This window comes from Lissotriton helveticus, chromosome 5_1, assembly GCF_964261635.1.
Source record: "Lissotriton helveticus chromosome 5_1, aLisHel1.1, whole genome shotgun sequence".
Classification (NCBI taxonomy): Eukaryota; Metazoa; Chordata; class Amphibia; order Caudata; family Salamandridae; genus Lissotriton; species Lissotriton helveticus.
This window is the reverse complement of record NC_136065.1, coordinates 120,400,100-120,424,051: the sequence shown is the minus strand read 5'-3', so window position 1 is coordinate 120,424,051 and position 23,952 is coordinate 120,400,100. Positions and strand designations below refer to the sequence as shown.

At 45.0% G+C, this 23,952-nt stretch overlaps 1 protein-coding gene across 1 annotated transcript in view; it reads left to right on the top strand.

The window, feature by feature from the left end:
- The window catches only part of GARNL3 (GTPase activating Rap/RanGAP domain like 3), a 1,031,878-nt gene that overhangs the window by 590,889 nt on the left and 417,037 nt on the right, over positions 1–23,952 (top strand). The window lies entirely within an intron of this gene.

Here is a 23,952-nt window from a genome sequence, read left to right as displayed (position 1 = left end):
ATCTAACATGGGCTTCGATAGGAATTCCATAAAGCATATTATCAAGCCCATTATCGCCGCTTTATCGGCAGTTTCCTGTCGATAAAAGCGGCGGTAACGTATCGCCCGTCCTTGATAATATGCCCCTCAGATTCTAGGAAAGGTACTATTTTCTATATCTGTAACCTCGGAAACTAGTTTATTGCTCTTCCATTCATTCAGTAATCCATAATGGGGACGTCCAGGTTTCTGTAGTCTGTTTGGTTTTACATATGTGTACATGGAATTTATGTGCAGTGAGAATGGTTTCTTCTCCAAAGACATGTCAAATGCAGCACACAATTATGGTACCTTACTACGTCTGGGGCCATTGGTGGCTTCCCTGTATTTGAAGTAGCCCCTCAGGATGCACCATATTTTTTGCTGCTTATATAATCTGTCCAGAGCCCTGCCTAAACATGTAAAGTTACTCAAAATCAGTTTGGCTTTCAGGCAGCTCTGGCAAAACATATGTATACAGGTAAACTGCCCTTCCCACCAGAGTGTCTAATTTGAGTGAAGCTTAATGCATATCCTTGGGACAGTCACGAGTTTTACCCTGCCTCACTAGAAATTCTGCTTTTGTTCTCCATTTTGTGTCTGCCTTTCCCCTCATTCATAAAGGTTCAAGACAGAGTATTGAAAGATGCTTTATTTTAGCTGGGGCTATGATGTTTGAGCCTGGCAGTTCAATGTGAAAGTCCCTAATTTAACACAAGTGGCACAGTTTTAAATAAATGCACCTCCCATCAGCCAAAGGGTTGTATTCATCTGATCCTCTGTAAAAGTTGTATTGTACTGCACAGGGCAACTTACGACCAGGAGAAGAACTCTGGATGTTATGCTTTCCATGTGGCTGAAAATAATCTTAGAACTCTAAAGGACGCCTGCTGTCATGGGCCTGAGGTGTTCTCTCCTATGCACAGATGGGAAATGATCTCTGTCTCAGAGAGTGCTAGCTGGCTTCAGCATGTGGAAGGGTCATCTTAAGGCTGTAAACCACTCAGCAGTCACAAGGACCTTGCATTCCTGCTCGCCAGAACTACATTTAGGACATCCTCTTTGCAAGAGGAACCAAGAGATGGAGTAGCCATTGCAGGAATGCGAGTGTGATGAGCTTTCACGCCCGACCTGACCATTTCCAGAACTTGTGGTGGTCCATATCAGCCCTTTTCCATCAAGAGAAAGACAAAGTATTTTACGCAGTCCCTCGAAATCTTAAATTTATGCCCAAATGGCAGAGTCGAGTCACTTCAACACCAAAACACTTCCCTTACTGTACTGGAGATACTGGTATATAAAGATTCCATAGGCTGTAATTCAATCAATCAAACCAGACCTGTGATTTGCAACTAATCACTCATGAGGGGTATCCAGGCATTGAGAGTCCTGCCGCAGAAGTGGGCTAAGTTCAACAGACAGGTCTTGAGTCCTTTCGTGAATTCCAGCAGACAGGATGAGATCCGAAGGTGAAGAGGTAGGTCATTCCAGGACTTGGCCGCGAGGTAGGAGAAGGAACGCCCTCTGTTGTTGTGTCGACAGATGCGAGGGGTGTGGGCAAGGGAAGGGGAGGTGGAGCACAGGTGTCTGGCAGGTTGGTGGAAGTTCAGGCGATGGCTGATGTATGCTGGTCCTTGGTTGTGCAGGGCTTTGTAGGTGTGGATCACCATCTTGAAGTGACATCTCTTCTGAATGAGGAGGCAGGGGAGCTTTCTGAGGTGGGGAATGATGTAGGTCCACTTGGGGATATTGAGTTTGGCTGCTGAATTCTGCATTGTCTGTAGTCTCTTCAGGAGGTGCAAAGGAATTCCAAATTCAAGTTCCCCATTGGCTACTCAAGACCAATGAGTGCTCTGAATGCCCTAGGACACAAGTGTTTACCACTTGACTATTTTAACTATGACCAGCTGTTCAGTGCATAGTCTCAAATAATTGCCAACAATTGGAGACCTGATTTGGGTGTTAGCCAATTCCAGCACCACTGGTACTCCTGTTTGTGACTGACGTTTGAGAGCCAATGAAGCAGTAACTGATTTCACACGCAACTGTGTCCAATGCAATGACCTGCGTCATAGTATCATTCGCTGTACTTGAAACCATAAAGCCATAATTCTTCCCTGTGTGGGAATCCCACTTCAATTTTGGTGTTGTGGGATTTTGTTTAGGAGTGTAAAGCAAGTTGTACGTTGTGACATTTAAGCCTTTATAGCAGATTTTCAGCTGAATTGACGTAAAACTGCATAGTTTCCCATTTTCTTCCACACATGGGCATTTAAAAGTTTGGGAGAAAAGGTAGACTATATCATACTTGATACATTACAACATTATGTCTGGAACATACCGTTCAGTTGAATGGGCACTGTAAACAAATCACAATATAAAAATTGTGACTTACGTGTTTTTGAAGAGTACAGAGACCTCCAAATCCTTCCCCCAGATGGTTACTATTATCCGCCGGCCCCAATGTTTTTGGGAGCACAATACTAAGTAGGTGCTATAAAAATATTTGAAGATGTATCTCAGCCCCTGAAGGTTCTTTTGGCTGTGTCTTCTATGTAAAGAAAAACCTAGTATTATTTTATTGATACAGTTTTGACATTGTACTTATTTTTGTATAAGTGTTCTATCATGTTGCATTTGACCTGCTACCCTTTCTTAGCGTAAGCCTTAACTGTTGCTACTCTCTGTCCTTGAAGATTCGTTTGTATAAGGAGTAACTTGGTTATCAAAATGGGGTTAGGAAGTACCTAAAGCTATGGGACCCCAGTGGTAAATGGCAGTAGCCTCCAAGGACACCCTCATCAACAACTGACACACCCAAGACCCAGGGACTTCTTAAGAATTTAGGGGCCCTGAGCCAAATGTATTTTGGGGCCCCCTCTTCGGAACAGCTTTACATTTATGATTGAGTTGAATGTCTTTCATGCACTCTTTGGCCAGGTCACTGGCAGTGCACAGGCACATTGGCCCAAATTCTAAATGTGTTTACATCTAAAATTCAGGGATAGTGACGAGTGTTTTCAATATTGTAACACAACAGCAGCTCACTAAAATTACTGTAAACAATCTATGTGGCACCCTCCAATTTCTCAAATGTGAGGTCCTGTTTTAATCTAGAAGAAGCCTTTTCGTGAATGTTGCATGAAACAAACACATTTCCCTGCAAAATGACTGTAATAGAGTCTCACATATCACCCACATTAAAAATAAATTAAAGGAAAACTATTAAAAATAATATATTTGTAGATTATCCAAGTTCGTCAGGGGAAGACTCACTACAGAACAGACCTGGCTCTTTCAGGTGCCCATGCCTCAAAATGCCTCTACCAAGACCTAGAACAAAAGCGTTCACAAGGGGTGAGAAAGTAACCCAGACAAACTAGTAATGTTGAAGGTAAGAACAGTGGGCAGACTATAAAGAATTTGAGGTTGAAAAGGAAAGTAAAAGGTAAAATTAAGGGGAATGGTGCATAGGCTTAAGAGGCCAATGTCTTTACTCAAAAAGGGTGTTAGCAGAACTTGTATTGCATATGCTGCCTAGAGCTCACTAGGAGGAGGCTATGTAGCTTTAGGATAGGTAGGAAAGTTTCTAATGTAAGTGGAAAGACAGACGGGGGTGTTATCATTTGACTTCAACTGTTGTAGGGGAGGAAGATACAGTGCAGGGTCACTCCAGGGAGTTATTCATAAAATTCTATGTAGATGAAAGAAAGGAAATACCATAGGTGTCATTTAGGAGTCGCCAGGAGTCACAGTAGCGACCCCTGGCTTGCTCCCAGCGCCCCTAACAGGGCCCCTGCTACCCCTGGCTTCACAAAAGCAGCCAGAATGAGTTCAGTAAGCTGTATGCGTTTTCTGGAAAGAAAACGTGCAGAACAGCATGTCTTTAAATTACTTAATAAAGACTTAAGCATTTTTTTTCACTGCCCCTCTGTTATCTGAAAGGATATATATTTCTGGCTTTCTTTGATCTCCATTTAGGACTGTCTTTGCTTTCATTTTTGCCAGCTTTAGGGGGCTGTAGCATATTGCCATCCACTGACCGGCAAGCTCAAGGGGGCGCCATTTATATGACCTACTTAGTGAGATAAGAGAAGTCTGGCATTTTTAAGAGTGTAATAACAATGGCCTGATAACTCTGGCGCCTAATTTACTTGATGGAAAGATTTGGGAATTGTCTAGTCCCAATGACTCATGATAAAGTAGCAGTCGGGGTTATTGTTCCCGCTACAAAGCATAAGTGTAACAGGCAGATTACGGATTTATATTTAATGTAGATAGCTCAGCGGGCTATGAACTGCATCAAAGCACTACATGCAAACAGTCTGCAAGGCATAGGTTTTGAACCTTATTTTTTGTTTCCTCAATCTGCCATTATTCTAAAGTTCTTAAAAGGGGCTTCTTTAGGAGTAGTAATACAATTTTACGTGTGACACCCTAAGTCATTGCGTTGTGTTACGTTTCACATCCAAAGTGTATGGGGCAGAATCCATGGACTTTGACACTAATTCCTACCTACTGACTTTCGTTGAAAGGGATTTGCATTAAAAACGTATGCTCCTCAAGGCAGGTGTGAAGTTGGAGAAAATATTTATTTTCTCCAAACCTTTCCAGCTTTGCATGTTTTCTGCAACATACACCACACATGCAAAGTGGCAAAATGTTAAACTTTGCCAAAGCATAGAAGTTGGTGCTGGAAATGTATCCTTCTAGTATAAAACCTATATTTGCCTTCGCATATGCACACTTGAACTATGGTACTAGAGTGTGTGCATTGGAGCAAGGCAGCCTAAGGCACGCCAGGACTAGAGAACAGCACAATGAACTGCCAGATCAATGCCTTATCCTCGTCCTGCTTCAATACCCTCCGCATGCTTCGAAAGACGCTCAGGTGGATCCCATCCGAATCTAGAAAAATTGTCACACACACTCTCATCAGCAGCAGACTGGACTAAGGCAACGCCCTTTATGCCGAAATCAACAAGAAACTCCTACGCAAACTCCAGACCATCCAGAACGCCACAGCCAGACTAATCCACGATCGCAGACACATCCCTCAACACCGCCGCGATCTCCACTGGCTCCCAGTCGAAAGAAGAATAACCTTCAAACACCTCACCCACCCCTACAAGGCCCTTCATAGCACCGGACCAATATACCTGAACAACTGCCTCTCCTTCCACGCAACCAAAAGACACCCCCGATCAGCCGACCTCGCTCAGGCCTCCGTCAAAACCAGAACAAGAGGAAAGTCTTTTTCTTACCCCGCAGCCAAGTACTGAAATGGCCTCCCCCTCCACCTTCGACAAACTCCCACTCCGCCCCAGTTCAGGAAGGATCTCAAGACCTGGCTCTTCGGATGACCCCAGCAACCTACGGATCAGCCCCCCTCCTCCCCTCCCCAGCGCCTTGAGTCCCTTGTGGGTGAGTAGCTGCGCTTTACCAACCCTGATTGATTGATTGATTGATTGATTACATTGGACCATATCTAAGTAGATATGATGTTGTTGTGCTTTCCTCCTTTCCATGCAACACAGCTCAAAACTTTGGTTACTGTGCAGCCTGAAAACCTAGGAAATCTATCTCTTCATTTCTCCAGAGCAAACACTCGTACTATATTATGTCTATCAGTATGGATGACGTGTTTTTAGGGCCAGCTGGGGTATGTGACAATTGTTAAATATATACAGTTCTAAGTATATTTTTCTTTCTGTGTACACAGCTGTACACAGCGTGTCTTGTCATTCTTGCCTGTTTCTTTGCACACCTTTTGAATTCTCTGTTCACAAGGTTTCAACAACATTAAATACCCTCTTCTCGTGATGTTTTAACCAACTGGCTTTGCAGGAATGTGCTCCACTCCACATCTGTCTGGTGCACATACTTGCTAATAATAAATAGCAACAATCACCAACATTATGAGATGAACAAAAGTCTTTGATGCATCACGTTTCTAACAATGATTGATGTGCCATAATGCATTAATCTAAAATGCAGTGTTTACACACTGATTGCTCTTCATGCAATGCCATGCACTGCAACCACCCTGTGCCCTGTGCTTCATGACTCTAAAGTGGCGGGTGGCATGAGAAGCCCAACAGTGCAGACCTGTAGGACATTATTGTGAGCACCCTGCTTTCAAACCTGACCCTTTCTGTCGTATTTTGGCAATATTTTTAGATCTTTGAGCTGAATTCTGTATGTCTAAAAGGTGTGTAGTCTCAATTGCAATCTCTCTACATCTCACTCATGATACTACTATAATTAAATCCACAGACAGCAATCTGGTTTGTGGTGCATGCTAGGCGCATGACGTACATGTTTAGTGTGTATATAAAACTACACTATTATTATTTATGGTGTGTGTTATATACATGCTTATACTAATTAGTGTATATCAAACCACAGTATCATAATTATCCGTACATTTTGTATGTCTATGATACACAAATCAGTGATCAAACCACTGGTTTCCTGAGCACACATGTAGTGGTTAGGGGCAGAAGCCACAGGATTGCACATGCTGTGAGACCTGAGGGCCCCTTTAACCTGTGTGTTGACTGGTTGTGAGCGGGAGAAGATCCTGCACGTGGCTGCAGTTGGACACAGGATGTTATGATAACTGCTCCAGAGCAAATGATGGTTGTGCAAGGCCATTCGAGGTTGTGCTTGGGAGTGTGACAGTAGCACTGCTGGCCACCGATTGCCTTGCACTTCTATCATAATTGAACCTTTGCCACCATACCATGGCAACACTCTGTGGGAAGTAACTTAATCAAGTTCTTTCAGTTTGAGTGTCTTTCGTCTTTGTTTAATTTGTATTGCTTTTATGTTGTGTGTATTCGAAGTTAAGTGTTGTCAATTCCTGTAATATCAACAGTGTCAACCGCCATATGACATAACTTCCTGTGAGGTGATCAGGGTCAAAGGTCATATGAGGTCACTTCCTATGAAGTCATGATGGGTGGAGTCAAGGAGTGTGATGTCACATCCACGACTCCCGGCATTTTTCCCAATCAACATTTATGAGAAAGACTGCAGGAGATAGTGAATTTCTGGATTAAATCAAAACTGTTTGAAACCCTATGGCATCAATGGCAATATTGCCACAACAAACATAAACAATAACAGCTAGATTCATCAAGCCGAAAACGGCTCGCAAAGGGCCAGATTCTGAGAATCTGGCCCTTTGCGAGTGCAATTTTTGCATTTGGGATTCATCATCCCAAATGCAAAAATCGCTAATTGCGAAATCGCATATTTGCGAGGAATTGCTTTTAAGGAATCTCTATTTGAGATTCCTTAAATGCCATTCATTAACCATTTTCTATTTGCGAATTCGCTATTTCTGACCGCTATTTACCACGAAGTCAGACTTCATGGTAAAGAGTGAAAACTCAGAAAAATGCACTTTAGTCCTTTGGACATGTGTGTGCGCAACATCTGGCTACATTTGCTTTTATGGGGTGCTACAGGGTGTCCTTTGGACACCCCTGGCACCCTTGAAATCGCATCCTTATTTGAGATTAGCATTCCTTATTTGCGATTAGTAATTTGCTAATCGCAAATAAGGAAGATGTAGGAATCGCAATATTTTTTGCAATTCCTACATGAATCCCGTTTTGCAAGTCCTTAATAGCGATCCCTTAATAATCGCTATTAAGGACTCGCAGAACGGGACAATGATGAATCTAGCTGTTAGTCCTTGCTGAAAAGAAGGATAGCGAAATACTAGTTTGCCCAGAGCAGCGCAAATGCAACTGCAACTACTAAAAATGCTCAGATCTACATTACTTTACAGATTTACACTTAATCTGCGAAGTGGGTTGGACTGTTGTTTCACCTCCTTACTCAGAGGCATCCCAATAGGTCCTTTGTTTTTAGAAAAGCTCTACAAGGATTTAAAGGCACACCCACATAGCATTACTTCTCTACTCACTATGAATTGTACCTAAGATGAGGATCACTCATTTTTAATCTTCTCATTTGAGGGAGGGCACAAACCTGTAGTACTCTGCACTTACCAATGTGCTCTATTAGAAAAGCATAGTCACATGGCATTATCTTTAGAAACCTCTCAACTTGACTTAGTTTTGAATAATTTACACCATCCGGCCACATAAAGTCTAATAAAATGTGACACCGCAATAAAAAATGTTGGAGAGGGAACCTACCTTCCACACCGAATTTAATGCTTCAGGACACCTAGCAATTGAAAAAGGTAGACTGACTGAGCTACCATTCTGGTTGTTGGGACACTGCACCACTTTTTTGAGTAACCCGACAACATGTGAAACTGGTATCCTTATTTGCCCATGCCCATTCCCTGCCCTTACATCCCTGCACGTATGTTGAATGCGTGTGCATAAATGGTAGGTAGCATGCTGTCTGCAAGTGTGTGAATGCTCAAGCCAGTAAAATCCAATTTGGATTGCCCTAGATTTAACATGACACAAGACATAGGGCCCGATGTAGGTAAATCTTTTTTACCACTTCTTAAATACTGATTCATACCGAATCGGTATTTAAGAAGTGGTAAAAAAGAGGAGGGGAGATGTAGGTATTTCAGATTCGGTAAATACCGAATCGTTAAGATTCGGTATTTACCGATTCTGTAAATACCGAATCGGTAATGCCCATTGATTCTTATGGGCATTGAAGCCCATAGGAATCAATGGGCATTACAGAATCGGTATTTACAGATTCGGTAAATACCGATTTCAGCAAGGGTTCACTTTGACACCCTCTAGCACCCCCAATACAGGCATGTGTGCCATGTGGCACACAGACATGCCCTAAGGGCATGTCTGTGTGCCACATGGCACAGGTGTGCATGCACAGATGTGCATGCACACCTGAATTCGGTATTTTACCACCCAATAGGATTGGGTGGTAAAATACCGAATTCTTAAGGCCTGTGGCACTCTGACATGTGGCAGCTACATCTGCATTTACAGAATCGGTATATTAGCGAGTCTGTATTTACCGATTCGGTAATTTTACCGAATCGGTAAATACAGAATCGGTAAAATACCGATTCTGTAAATGCATGCCCTACATCTGAAAACCCTAATACCGGTCGGAAACGGCCAAAATCGTCAGTTTCCGACCGGTATTAGGGCTCCTACATCTGGCCCTTAGCCTCCTCAGACAGTGGATAGTGGAACTGCCTGTATTCCTGAACTGGGGGATATAGTCCTAGATACCGTGGAGGGATGGAAAGAGGACTGCCTCTAGAAATTCTCTGGTAACCTTTTTCACAGGAGATTGCTGATTGGTTCATCTTGAGGACTACCGTTTCTTTGTTGGTGTAGATATTGGGGTGAGTCAGCAGAATCAGTTGACAGAGGGGCAGACGTTACTGGACAGGCCTGGTGCTTCTGTTGTTCTGTTGAGTGGACCATCTAGGACGGATCGTGGGCACGTTATCTATACTCCTACTTGGAGCTAGCCTCCTAACTACCTGCTATGAGAACCATCATCTTCCAGAAAGACTGTATCTGTGCAGCAGCTGGAATATGAAACTTGAAAAGGAACCACACCAAATTATTTATGGGACTTCGGACAGTGGATCCACATCACCTGTCTGGAATTCCTGTATATAAGAGTGACTCAAACTTTTGCACCTAGTTCCAAGCTTTTTGACTGAACAAGGCCAGGGCTACCCCTTAAAGCTGCTGTTATCCAGGGTTGTATCACTGAAAGCCAGTCTCCCAAAGGTGAGAGGACATCATCTCAAATCTGTGCATTGCACTGGAGAGATGTGACTCTCCCTGAGACCTGGGAGCGTGTGTGCCTGCCTGCTGAGAGGTGTAAAGTAGTGACCTGTCCAGCTAAAGCCATCTGCACGATGAGGCGGAGGAGCCCAGCCGCTTAACTAGACAAGGAGCTGCCCAAGAGAAGCAGATTGCTGTAGGAGTGTGCCCAGAGTTAATCTGAGTTTGATCAAAGGATCTCACAGCCCCCTTATGCGCCTAGGATTATCCAGCCTAAACTTGCACCTTGCTAGTACTTTCTTTCCAATGACTAGTATAGATGAACACCAAGTGACCTGTGCAGACTCAGCATTTGTTGAAAGGGCAAGAGCCCATTGTTGATTCCTAGAAAAAGTAGTGAATTAAGTTTACAATTACAAATAAGATAAATGCACATAAAAACTCAGCCAATTTTGTGGAACTTCTGCTTGGAAAATATATAATCAGCAGTGTTTTTGTTGACATTCCTAGTGGGGTCCACGTGCAAAATTAGTGAATACAGACATTCTAGTAGGCTTGTTGATAGTTACCCATGTGATTATCATACAGACATAATCCTGACAAGAGCAGGAGTCAATCAATCAATCAGGTGGTTTGTCAAGCGCGACTACTCGCTTGAAAGGGTCTCAAGGTGCTGGTGGAGGGGGGGAGCTACTGGCCCATCGAAGGCACTGTAGTTCAGTCCAAGAACCAGGTCTTGAGGTCCTTGCTAAACTAAGGAAGAGATGGTGATTGCCTGAGGTGGAGAGGTAGGGTGTTCCAGATCTTTGCTGCAAAGTAGAAGGATCTTCCTCCGACTGTGGTCTTGTGGATTTTTGGAACGGTTGCCAGGGCCAGTTGGGCAGAGCTAAGGTCTCTGGTAGGGCGCGTGGAATGCGAGGTGGCGGTTGAGGTATGCTTCTCCTGCATTATGTTGGGGTTTGTAAGCATGTGAGGAGCTTGAAGGTGATTCTTCTGTTGACTGGGAGCCAGTGGAGGTTTTTTAGGTGGCTGGTGATGTGACTGCAGCGGGGGATGTTGAGGATGAGTCTGTCGGAGGCGTACTGGATGTTCTGCAGTTTCTTGATGATTTTCTGGTGCCAGTGTAGCGTGAGTTGCTGTAGCGGCTTCTGCTGCTGACAAGTGCATGGGTGACTTTCTGGACTCGGTTGGGATCAACTTGAAGGTCTTTTGGAGCAGGCATTGTGTGTGGAAACAGGATGATGAGACGGCGTTGACCTGGCAGTTTATGGTGAGTGAGGAGTCCAGAATGATGCTGATGTTTTGTGCATGGTCTTTGGGTGCCGCGGGCCACTAGGAGTCGTCCCAGGTGGAGGGGTGGAACAATGAATAGCACTTCAGTCTTCTCCGAGTTGAGCTTGAGGCAGCTCTTCTTCATCCAGGTGACAACAGCCTTCATTCTGCTGTAGAAGCTGTTCAAGGCGACTGTGGGTTCATTGGTGAGGGATAGAACCAGCTGGCTGTCGTTTGCATAGGAGACAAGGTTGAGTCAAATTCAAATTCAAAATAGTCTTTATTCGATATTTTTCAATCATGAAAGACATTTTACAATTAAAAAAGTGGTTGTTTTTGGTACCCCACCCACTATCCCACAACAAAACAGCATCCACAATGAGTTATTTCATCATACAAAAAATAAAAAATAAATATAAATATACAAGGTAGAATAAATAACACACTGTCTCATCCTATTTACATTTCTACAAGATCATAAATTAGACCTATTTTAAAAAGACATTTATAAAAGCAGGTATAAAAACAGATTCATCAATACCAAAGTGCAAATTGACAGTAACTAATGCAATGAACATAATTGATCACTATTAGTATGATGTGTAGATTTGGATAGCAGCAGGCGATAACTTTCCCATAATTACACCAGACTCATTTTTCGTGACCAGATAATCCATATCCAGTGCAAGAATTTCGACATGGCTATAACTACAGGCTGAGATGTATTGGTTCTTAAGACCCTAACAGCCTCAATTGCAGTTCTTAAGCCTAACTGGGCACAGATCGGTTTTAGCCATGACCGCCTGGGAACACTATATTCGGGACAAGCAAATAACACATGACCAATATTTTCATTTTGATAAGAACAGAAAGGGCACCTTGAGGTTTGGCTCTTATTCCATTTCTCCGTTAGGGCATTTAAAGGTAAAGTCCCCACCCTCAGTTGATGATACCTTTTTCTGTCCCCTGGCACAGTAATCCAGTCCCAGTAAGGTTCTAGGGCAGGTGCATGCTTAAGTTCTAGAAAATCGTTTGTAAAAGATCGATCAATACGGTTTCTAAAACACTTTGGGGCAGATTTATGAAGGCCATGCGCCGCCGGTGCGTCACTTTATTTGACGCAACGGCGGCGCAAACAATGCGCCCTATTTACAACGTGACGCATCTAGGAGATGCGTCACATTGTAAAGCCCTGCGCCATCAGGAGGCGTTCCGGCGCAGGGTGGGCGTTCCGGGGCAGGTGCGCCTCGCAAAAGTGGCTGAGTGAAATCTATAAGATTTCACTCAGTCACTTTCAGGACAATGCTGCGTCAAAAGCCTGCGCCTGCTTGAAGCAGGCGTAGGTCTTGAGGCAGCATTGTGGAGATGGGGCACCCCCGAGCCTTGCTGGAGCTGCGTCGCGCTTGCGACACAGCTCCAGCACTGCGCCACCTTTTAGGCACAGATGCGTCACGCATCTGTGCCGTTTTTGCCCCATGGTGCGCCGCAATGTAAATGCGGCGCACCATGGGTGGCGGAGCAGCGGCGCAGGATGACTGGCGCATCCCTGGGGATGCGCCAGTCATCATAAATCTGCCCCTTTGTCTCAATCATGCTCCAGTATAAATCTCGAAGTACCTTTTTTGGTGGGAATGCATTACTAACAGGATCATCCCACAAATGGGATAGTCCCATCGCCCTATAAATACTTCTTACATCTCTCAGCCAGACTATTTTGCAACCTTTATCCAGGGTTCGAATCTCTGAAAAGCCTTGGGCATACTGAGATAGTTCTGGGGTTACCCAGAGACTTCTCCAGTAGGCTACAGATCTGTATCTAGCCATATCCTCAAAGCTATGGAATCCCAGATCATATTTTAACGGTATCAGAGGTGATGACATTGGTAGCCCGGTAATATTACGAAGAAATCTATTCTGTGCTACAATCAGCTTCGTAAGATTACTTGGCCCCCAGAGTTCAGCTCCATATAGAACTGCCGCTCCTACCTTAGCATTATAAATTTTTAAAACTGGTCGGATAGGTTTAGTCTGAGATGTAAAAAGTTCCTTAGTAAGGGCTCCTGTTAGTTGGGCGTGTCTTGTCACCAACTCATTAGTATGCTGTTTCCAATCTAAGTTATGGGACAAGTTAATGCCAAGATACTTGAAAACCTGGGTCTGTTCAAGCTGGACCCCATCCATAGTAACCTTCCCTCTAATGTGTCGTCGTTTATGCAGAACCATAAATTTTGTTTTACTTGTATTAATTACAAGACCGTGATCTGCACAAAATAATTCAAAAACTCCAATAGCCCTCTGAAGTCCCTGTTGGGTCTTGGATATCAGCAGGGTATCATCCGCGAACATCAACAGGGGGATCAGTCTACCTGCCAACTTTGGGGCATCTGTTGGTTGATGTTCAAAGTATCTGATCACCCTGTTGATATATAGCGAATAAAGCGTTGGAGCGAGCACGCAACCTTGGCGTACTCCCTTCTCAATAGGGAATTTATCAGTGACACTGCCCTGTTGATTCCATCGCACTTGTGCAAAGTTATTATCGTGCATTCTCATTAGTAAGGACAGAATTTCATTAGGGATGCCCTGGTTTTGGAGGGTATTCCACAGCTTGTGGCGGGGGACGAGATCAAAAGCCGATTTTAAATCGACAAAGGCAGCAAAGAGCATCCCCCCCCCCAAGTATAATTACACGCCAGTAGATTAAGACAAATCTAAACACTTGGTCTATGGTACTTGTATGGCTACGAAAGCCTGCCTGCAGGGGAGACAAAATGTCCTGGTCATCTATCCACTCATGGATTCGCTGAAGTAAAAGTCTTGCCAGAACTTTCTGAATGCATGCGATCAGGCTGATAGGCCTATAATTGCCTGGATCCGAGCATACCCCCTTTTTATAGATGGGGATGATCTCGGCTCCCTTCCAGGTCTCAGGAATAGGTGAGCCCTTTGCGATAGCATTTACTAACAAGTGAATGTACGTGGCCCATATTCTTTACAAGGTTGAGTCAGCGGTTCTTGATGATGTTTGCAAGAGGGGTTATGTAGATGTTGAAAAGAGTAGGGCTGTGTGAGATGCCCTGAGGCACTCCGCAGCTGATCTCTGTGGGTTCCGAGTGAAAGGGAGGTAGACTGACTCTCTGTGTTTGGCCGGTGAGAAAGGAGCAGATCCATGCCAGGGCTTTGTTGTGGATGCCAGCGTTGTGGAGTCTAGTGCATAGCGTGTGGTGAGAGACACTGTCAAAGACGGCTGAGAGGTCCAGGAAGATGAGGGCTGCAGTTTCGCCTCAGTTGAGGAGGGTGTGGAAATTGTCTGTGGCCACAAGGAGGGCTGTCTCTGTGCTGTCATTGCATTGGAAGCCGGATTGGCAGAGATCCGACTGACTGACTGACTGAAACATTTATAAAGCGCTCGAATGCCGCGGCGTCTTGGCGCTATAGTACAGAGAAAGCGGTGAGGGCAAGTTCTACTGCAGAGAGAAAAGCCAAGTTTTCAGTGCCTTTCTGAAGCACATTTTGGATTTTTGTGAGCGCAGTGCGGGGGGCAGAGAGTTCCATAATCTGGAGGCTTGGTAGGAAAAGGATTTTCCACCCCAACGAGCTCTCCTTATTCTAGGTTGGCATATTAAGTCTTGGTTGGCTGATCTCAAAGTGCGTGCTGGCAAGTACCGAGGAAGGAGTTTGGTAAGATCATCAGGTCCCTTGCCATACAAGGACTTGTGGACCAGGCAGAGGGCTTTAAACTGTATTCTGCTTCTAATTGGCAGCCATTGAAGTTCACGGATGGCTTTAGAGGTTGAATGACGGCTTGGTAGGTTCAGCAGGACCCTGGCTGTGGCGTTTTGGATTGCCTATAGTTTTGTCAGCTGATCCAGGATGTGGTTTGCTTTGATGAACTTAGAGAGTTGGGCGTTGATGGCTTTCTCAATGACCTTGGCTGGGAAGGGGAGGAGAGAGATGGGTCTGAAATTCTTGGGGTTCATCGGGTCATCAGAGGGCTTCCTCAGCAAGGGGTTGATCTCTGTGTGTTTCCAGTCTTCACGGAAGGTAGCGGAGTTGATGGTGCGGCAGGGATCTAGGGGTGATGGTGGTGCCGGCTCTGTTGAAATTGTGATGCAGGCAGGGGCCAGAAGGTGCCCAGGAGTGGATACTCATCATGATCTTGAGGGTGTCATCCGTGGTGAGGGGAGTCCATCTGAGTACTGTTGGTTGAAGGCAGGTGTCGTTGGGTGCAGTGGTTGTGGGTGGGGTGGGAGGGTCTTCGGTATCAGGGCTGTCAAGGCTGTTGTATATCTCTTTGATCTTGCAGTGGAAGTAGGTGCCAAGGTATTTGCAGAGGTCTTGGGATGGGGGAATATCTGTGGTGTATGTATGTTCTGGGTCTGCACATTTTTTGACCACCTTGAAAAGTTATTCGATATTGTGTGTGTGGAGGTTGATCCTTTCTTGTAGGGCCGCTCTCTCCATTTTTTCGATGAGGTGGTGGTGTGCGGTGACAGTGGACTTGAAGGCTGAGTGGTCTCCCGGAGTCTTGCTGCTCCTCCATCTCTTCTTCAGCCTTCTACAGGTACAGCTTGACTCATGAAGGGCGGGAGAGAACTAGCAGGCTTTTTTTGGAGTGTAGTTTGCTTTGGGCTTTCTCCAGGGGAGCCAGTGAGTCGACGCAGCCAGAGATCCATTGGTGGAGGTTGCGCGCTGAGGTGTTGGTATCTGTGGATGTCTGTCGAAGGGTTTTGCTGAGTGAGATGGTGAGCTGTTGTTCAGTGACCTTGTACCAACTTCTGAGCGGGTAGCGGTGGGCGTGGTGGTGTACGGTAGGTTTGGTGTAGGAGAAGTAGATGGAGTAAGTCTTTCTCACTGATGGGAACGAGGTGGTCTCAGAGACGTTGTTTCTCTTAATCACAGCGCATGCTCTCTGTGATAAAAAAACAAAAATAAGTGCTAAATCAACATACGAAAAGTAGAATGTACACCTTTAAAAATGATGCTGGTGAATGCATGTGCATATGTAAGTATTTACAGAAATCTGGGAATTACAAATATATCAAGGAGTCCTTTTGGAATTTTTTGGAATTTCAAAGTAGTCATGGATCTACTCCACAAATTGGAGAAGCCATTGCTTTCTCTGCCACTGCTGCCTGGCAGAGGAGGCAGAGAACTGGGTAGGATAAGCAGAAACTGACAATGATTACTGACCTCCACCAGCCCCTGCTACCATGTGGTATTCCTGACTGTGGACCTCTGCAGAGGCAAAAGGAATTGCATTTCCACCTGGCCCAGAAAGGTAAGTTGGGGAGGGTGGATAAGACTGTGTGTATGCGTGTGAGTGTGCATGTTTCTGTGTGCACATGAATGAGCTGGTGAAAGGGTGTGTACTTGTGGAGTGCTTGCAGGTGGAGGATATGAGGTCTTGGTGTTGGCATTTGTTTGGGGTAGTGTAGATCTGGTCTAATGGAGCCCATACTGTCTCTGGAATATTAAAGACCCATCGTTGACATACCGTGGGCATTCTTAGTAACATTCTGGCTCACTAGTGGCCCATCCTTGAGATACACATATTCTTGTTGACATTATGGCAAAGCTGGCAAAACAGTGTACCATCCTTGATACATCATGGCTATTCTGGATTTAGCTGTGGCTGTGCATTGCATCCTTATCGCAGTAGCACAATGGAGCCTACCATTACTTTATTGTAGCCATTCTTAACATGATTTTGATTATCTGTGGGATAACAAGAGGAAGATACCTGCTACACTATGAATATCTCTAGTATCTAATGAAGGTGATGGATGAACATGAATGGTAGAATCCATCCAATAGTGACATGTCTATGTATAAACTGATTCTGTGTGCGGCCAGTGAGGAAGGAGCGGATCTATGCCAGGGCCTATGTCAAACCAGCATTTCTCTCTCACGGAGTCTCTGCCCGGACAACAGGTTCATTGCGGGCTCAGCGACATCGCGCAAGTGCACATGGTCCTGGCTCCCGGGTGAGCTCCATGCTGAGTTGTTCGCTAAAATCAGGTGTACAACTTGAGAGGAAACACCTCTTGCACATAAAAGCACCATAGCGCGTGCTTTACACACAGGGCACTGACAAACTCATACAAACCCCTGTAACACCCTACACATATAAGGTCCTGACGAAAGCCAGTAGAAGAAAAGGCCTGGCTGAAACTAGTTGACCACACAGGACGTCAGAGGCCATAAGCCTACCGTGCACGTCCGAAAGCCTTTGTTTTTATTGACTGCCTGGGGCCCACCCTTAAAACAGTCTTTGGTACACCCAGGATAGTATTTTAAACCTCACTCAGAGCACACTCACAGCACCCTCACAAACTAAAAAACCCGCTCCGCAGTAATCTGGCATCGAAGCACACCTGAGGTACACTGGGTACCTCGGGTGGGGCCCAATGATGAAGCATGCCATCAACTAGGTTGGTGGGTGAGGGCCTTCATAAAACCTAATGGTTTTCCTCCAGCCGCAGACATACAAACAATTTCAACCAGAGCTAGTTCTCATTGATTACTAACATATAAACTGGGGAAACGGACTAACCTCTCTAGTTCTCCTCTCTCTTTTTGATAACAACAAACACAAACCATCATTTGAATCATAGATCCAAAGGAGGGGTCAAGGGGCAACTTCCAATTTCCCAGTTGGCAAACACTAGCATATAGGTAACATTTTCAAAGCTTCCCAAAATGACTAAATCGCAGGACGGGACAGGGGGTCCCGCCAGGTTTGCTAAAGTTCATCTACCTTGGCTGCTAATGTGTGAACGGCAATGGTTGCACCTCCGGGTGAGCTTGAGGCAGGGCTAACAGTCACCATTATTTTATCCTCTCTCAGATGGTCCACCATAGCACTCCAGAACTCTAAATCTTGTTCCACCTTTTTGTCAGGGCGGACCTCGAGGAGTCGGCACTCTTCTGCCACTGCCCACTCCAGTAAATCAGTCCGCCACTTAGTCCATGGCAGAGGGGTCGGGCTAGCCCAGTGGACGGCAATGCGCTGTCTGGCTAGTGCCAATCCCAGCCAGCCAAACCTATACTGCATTTTTCTGTCTTTCATAGGGATAGATAGCAAATCCAATAGGCAATATTGTTTTGTCAACTCCACCTTTACTGCTGTCATTCTAACCACCTCACATATTATCTCTTTCCAAAGGGGCTGTAACATTCTATAGTCCCATGTGACATGGCCGAATGTGGCCGGGGATCCACCACAGCACGTACACTTCACAGAGCACCCAATATAGGAACCACAGTGTCAAATATGCACTGTGCAGGTTGTAAAACTTAAACCTGGCATTGCTTGCCTCCTCCTGCGCTTGTGCCCGAGCTCGCCTCCACTCCTGATCAGTGAGTGGGGATCCTAGATCCCCATCTCAAGATCTACGCTCAGACAAGACATTCGTCTGTGTTGCCATCACCTTTATTTACATTGCATCATGCATGTTTGTAAAATGCCTGCTCACCCTTTGCAAATCTTGACTCTGACTAATTGATGTTTACTGTTTGCTGTTACAGCAATTCAGAGCAATAGTGCTCATGTTTTCAACCTTAGAAGACTAAAATGCTGAGTAGACCCCAACAAGGCTCAAACATGTGACAATGAGATGAAATGCAATTTTCTGAAGAGTATGTAGTGGTCCACTGAGCCAATACACCAGAGTAACTTCTGCTGTCTGATTCTGCAAGCTCTGTGTAAATGAGGAGTAGTACTACATTACGAACCATTAGGATTGTTTTAGCTCTTTTGTCTGTGACTATGTGATTTGTAGAACATTTACTGTTTATACCCTGCACTGTCAAAGTAGATTCTTCATGTGACTGAGAATCTACTTATAAGGGCGCGGATGGGAACGTTATTCTCGGAATGATGCTATACATTTTGAATAATAGGCATAACAAGAATTTCTTATTTGCCCATAAAACATATACTACTTTAACCAACATTTAGATAAATAGAGCTGAAATACGCTGTATTGCCACAATTTGTTCAAAGTTTTCTAAGAAATGGTATGCTGCAGCGACACTGAAGATGATAACTCTTGCTCTACACACCTAGATGGCATTGGAATATTTCACTACTCTTCATTCCGTGTCTCTGGAGTTTTAGCCAATTTATGGAGTCTTGTTTTGTAAAATACATTATTTGACCTTCTGTTTTTAACAGCATTTGCTTTAAGGGTGGAATTTGCATACTACCCTCCCACTCAAAACCACCATGATGGAAGTTGGCATCCTTTGCTAGGCTTGCTTGATTGGTCCAATACAGGCAGGCATTTATTAGCCACCAATTTTAATCTTCACCAACCACTGCTGGAGGTAGAGTAGCAAGGATGCCATGGGCCATGGTGCAAGCAAGGAGAAAGCCCCTTACCTGCTGGGGTAGTAACATACAGCATTGTCAGAGTTCAGTGGGCCCCTCGTACTTGGACCCTGGTGCCACTACACCTTCTGCACCATGGAGCCACTCAAGTTAGCCTGGGAGAAAGATAAGCAGGTCCAGTCCTCCTTCTCAGACAGCAAGGCCATCCTTAGCAGCAGGGTAGTGAATTAGCAGCAGAGCAGTCCTTCCTCTGTGATGTCCACAAGCCCAGGGGTTTTCTGAAGAGTTAGTCTAAGGGCCAATATTTATACCAGGTACTAACCTTTGTGTGTCATATCTGGTTCTGGAAAGTTCTTTGCTTCCCCTGTCAAGGCAGCAAGAAGTCTGGGATGGCACAATGATGTCATTAGGTTCCTCTGTGTGTGCTGGAAGCAAGCCCTTTGAAGTGCAAGTAGAGCAGGGCACAGATCTGCCACCATCCTGCCCACCTCTAGTCTCCTTTGTGTCAGTGACTGGGGGAATACATAAACCCTAACAGTGGAGCCATTCTCAGTCATGTGTCCCAGGACACTGGCAGAAGGCCCCAATGGCTAGGACAGGAAAATGCCACCTTTTTAAAAGTGGTATTTTCAGAATTGCAACTTAAAATCCAGCTTTATCATTAAAGAGGATTTTAAATTATAATTAATTTGAGTCCACAAATGACATTTTTATCTGCTTCCAGTCCAAAGATATCACTATTAAATGTAATAAGGTAACCCTGTGTTAGTCAACGGGAGAGATAAGAATTAGAAAATGGACGTCTTTTAGTGGTCGCTAGGGATCACAGCTATGACCCCTGGCTTGCCTCCTGTAAACCATGTCCTCATATGCAGTAAGGAGAGTGACAGAAACAGAAATTAAAGAAGGCTCTAATACGCATTGTTTACTTTCTTTATCCCTAATCTACATCATGCATTTGGGTTTTTCCTGCAGCCCATGTGCATCTCCTGCAGCTCCTGAGCATGTGAAGGGAGCACAAAATACAGGAGAATGGGAGAGAGAGGTGGTAGAGGGGAAAGACTTGAAGGGGGAAATAATGAAAGAATGAGCAGGAAGACAAATACAGGTGTGTGTGTGTGTGTATGTGAGTACATGAGAGAGAGAAAGAGCCAGAAAGAAAGATTGAAGAGACATCAGAGAGAGGGCACAGATGTGGGAGAGATAGCTGAAAGGCAGAGAGAGGAGAGGACTGGTGAGAAGGGATGACTGTGTGAGTGTGTATCACAAATAGAGAAAAAGATAGCAAAGATAGACAGTAGTAGAGGGAGAGTCTGTTGTGACAAACATGATAAAGAGACAGCTGCTACTAGACAGCTGAGACTGCAAACACAACAATGATGGACAGAATGTGGATCAATGTCACACATTCACCCCAGTCCAAAGATCTGGGCCCAAATCCATCGTTTTTCCACTCCACACCACCCTGGGTTAGACAATGGCGATATGAGAGGCAAAGGGAAGCAGAGAGAGAGAAAAAAAGAGTGATAAGACAGAGGTTAGAAAAAAGCTAACGAGATGCAGGGAGATATGGAGATGATAGTGAGACAGAGACAGAGAAGAAGGAGATAGACAGGGGCATAAGAGAGGTGGGAGACAGGTGGAAGCGATGTGAAAAATAGAGAGAACAGGTGAGAAAGTCAAGTGAGAGAGGGGAAGATGTGAGATATTATAAGGAGAGCAATAAGAAGGACGTTGTGATAGAGAATGAGACAGGAGGGGAGAGTAAGAGACAACAACAGGAGACAGAGATAATAAATACTGAAATATGAAAAACAGACAGCCATGTGGACAGTGAATACGGTTCAAAGGTAATTTGACATCACTTCCTGCAATGTCATTGGGGTCAAATGACATATGATGTCACTTCCACTACCCCTGGCATTTTAGTGATTTGATGTCCATGTCTTGCAGTAGTGAAAACAACTTCATTAGTTTCTCTCTACCAGGACATTAAATACTTAAACGGACATGTTCTACTTTTTAAGTACAATACACCGTGCCCTATGAGCCTTTACGGCCTACCTTAGGAGGGACATATATCTATTAAAAAAGAAAGTTTATCCCTGGCAAAAGCTTTAAGGAGTCAGGTTGCAATGGCCATATAAAACTGCATTAGAGGCTACAGTGGCAGACTTGAGTGAGGCATGCTTTAAAAGGCTTCTTTACTTGGTGGCACAATGGATACTGTAGTCCCACTAACACAAAAATAACAGACAATGGATGGAATGCTGAACAAATCAAACATTCAGACCAAGTCACAGATTTGGGCTAAACACATCTTTTTTTGCCTGCCATATGGAAATCAGTCTTGACCCTACTCCTCATGGGAACAGTCCAGCCTGAACTGCCAAGCCATGACCTCCCTGGACCAGAAACAGGCATCCTAGGATCGGTTTCGGGATATCACCCCTCATCAGCCAGGCTAGCTTGAATCCAGTGGCATAGCAAGCATGGGACCCATGTCTGAGCATACCCTTCCCACTTAGGGCGGCAAATGCAAAAAGAACATATGATGGACGGAATGCTGAACAAATCAAACATTCGCCTCTGTCACAGATCTGGGTTAAATCCATTGTTTTTTTGCAAGCCATGCCATTCCAGTTTAGACCCAGCCATATGCAAATCAGTCTTGACCCTGCTCCCCCCATGGGTAAAGTCCAGCCTAACTGCCAGGTCAGTTCCTACCTGGACCAGAAACAAGAATCCTTAGACTGGTTTCTGGGTATCACCTCTCATCAGCCAGGCTACCTTGAACTGGTAGTGTAGTGAGCACTGGACCCATGTCTGGGCATACACTTCTCAATAAGGGCGACAAATGCAAAAAGAGCAGATGATGGGCACAATGCTGAGCAAATCAAACATTCACCACCAGTCACAGATCTGAGTTAAATCCATCGGTTTTGATTTGCCTACCATGCCATTTCAGGTTAGCCCCAGCCATAAGCAAATCAGCCTGGACCCTGCTCCTCATGGGAACAGTTCAGCCCGAACTGCCAAACCAGGTCCTCCCTGGACCAGAAACAAGCATCCAGGGACCGGTTTCAGGGTATCTCTCCTCATCAGCCAGGCTAGCTTGAATCCAGTGGCATCGCAAGCATGGGACCCAGGTCTGGACATAACGCTCCCACTTAGGACAACAAATGCTTAAAGAACAGATAATGGACAGAATGCTGAACAAATCAAACATTGACCCACAGTGACAGATCTGGCGTTAATTAACCCTGGGCGAAGTACTACGCTAAGCTCGCGTAGTTTGTGAAGTTTGCGCTACTTCGCACTACGTGAATTGCACATAGCACGGTGCAAACACGCGTAGTGTAGTGCAGCTGTCATTTTTTGCTTGATCGCGGTCCTCAACGTCAAGTTAGTGGCCACGAGCGAGCAAAATGACATCTCGGCTAGACTTTTTCCTTGTTTGCAATCAGCAAAATCAAGTTGCCGATCGCGAGCGTGGAAAATAAACCTCCCAGTGAGATTCTCAACGCGGGGATGTCAGGTTTCTCAGTGCGAGTGGTCGCGTATGCTCGCGACCGCTCGCGTTGAGAAACTACTAGTCCGCGTTGAGAAAGTTGCCGCTCGAGTAGAAATCTACTCGAGCGGCAGAAAATGACCACTTGCACTGTGCAAGATGCGGTTTGCACTGATTGCACAGTGTGGACAAGCATCTGGCACTGTGCAATCAGTGTGAACAGCATTTTGCACAGTGCACTACGCAGTTTGCGTGGCTACGCGTAGCTCGCATAGTGCGAAGTGCATTTTGCATAGCTACGTGTAGCGCTACTACGCGACCTATGCCCAGGGTTAGCGTTAATCCATCTTTTTTTTGCTCAAAACGCCACCCAAGTTTGGACCCAGCCATTTTCAAATCAGTCTTGACCCTGCTCCTCATGGGAACAGTCCAGCCCAAACTGCCAGGCCAGGTCCTCCCTGGACTGGAAACAAGCATTGGGAGACTGGTTTCGGGGTATCACCTCTCATCAGCCAGGCTAACTTAAATCTAGTGGCACAGTAAGCATGGGACCCACGTCTTGGCATACCACTAGTAGCATATAATTTTTATGCCCTGGGTACATGTAGTAGTACTGTACTAGGCACTGATAAGTAAATTTAATGTGCAATTATGTGTATTTCAGTTTTCCACATTTAATAGGAGAGAGCACAAGCACTTTAGCACTGGTTAGTAGTGGTAAAATACACATGGCCCAAAGGCCAATGAAAACAAATTAAAAAAAACAGTAGTAAAGGCAAAATGTTTGGGGGTGACCCTGCAGAGAGGTCCAAGTGCAGCATAACCCCACTCTAGCCAAACACCACAAGAGAATAATCAATACATTGATGGCCTACCCTGGTTAGGAGATAGAGCATGGACAATGGCCTGCTACTGCGCATCCCCTTACCAGTTCTATGCCCCTGAACTCAGTTGGATCCCTCTGTTCACACTCTCCTGAGCTACTAAACTGACCCATGGGAAACCCTTCTCCTCACCTGTAGACACAGTTGATGCAGCATTTAACCTTAACATTCTCACAGACGCATCCCAGGAATCGGACAGTACAACCATTGCCAGCA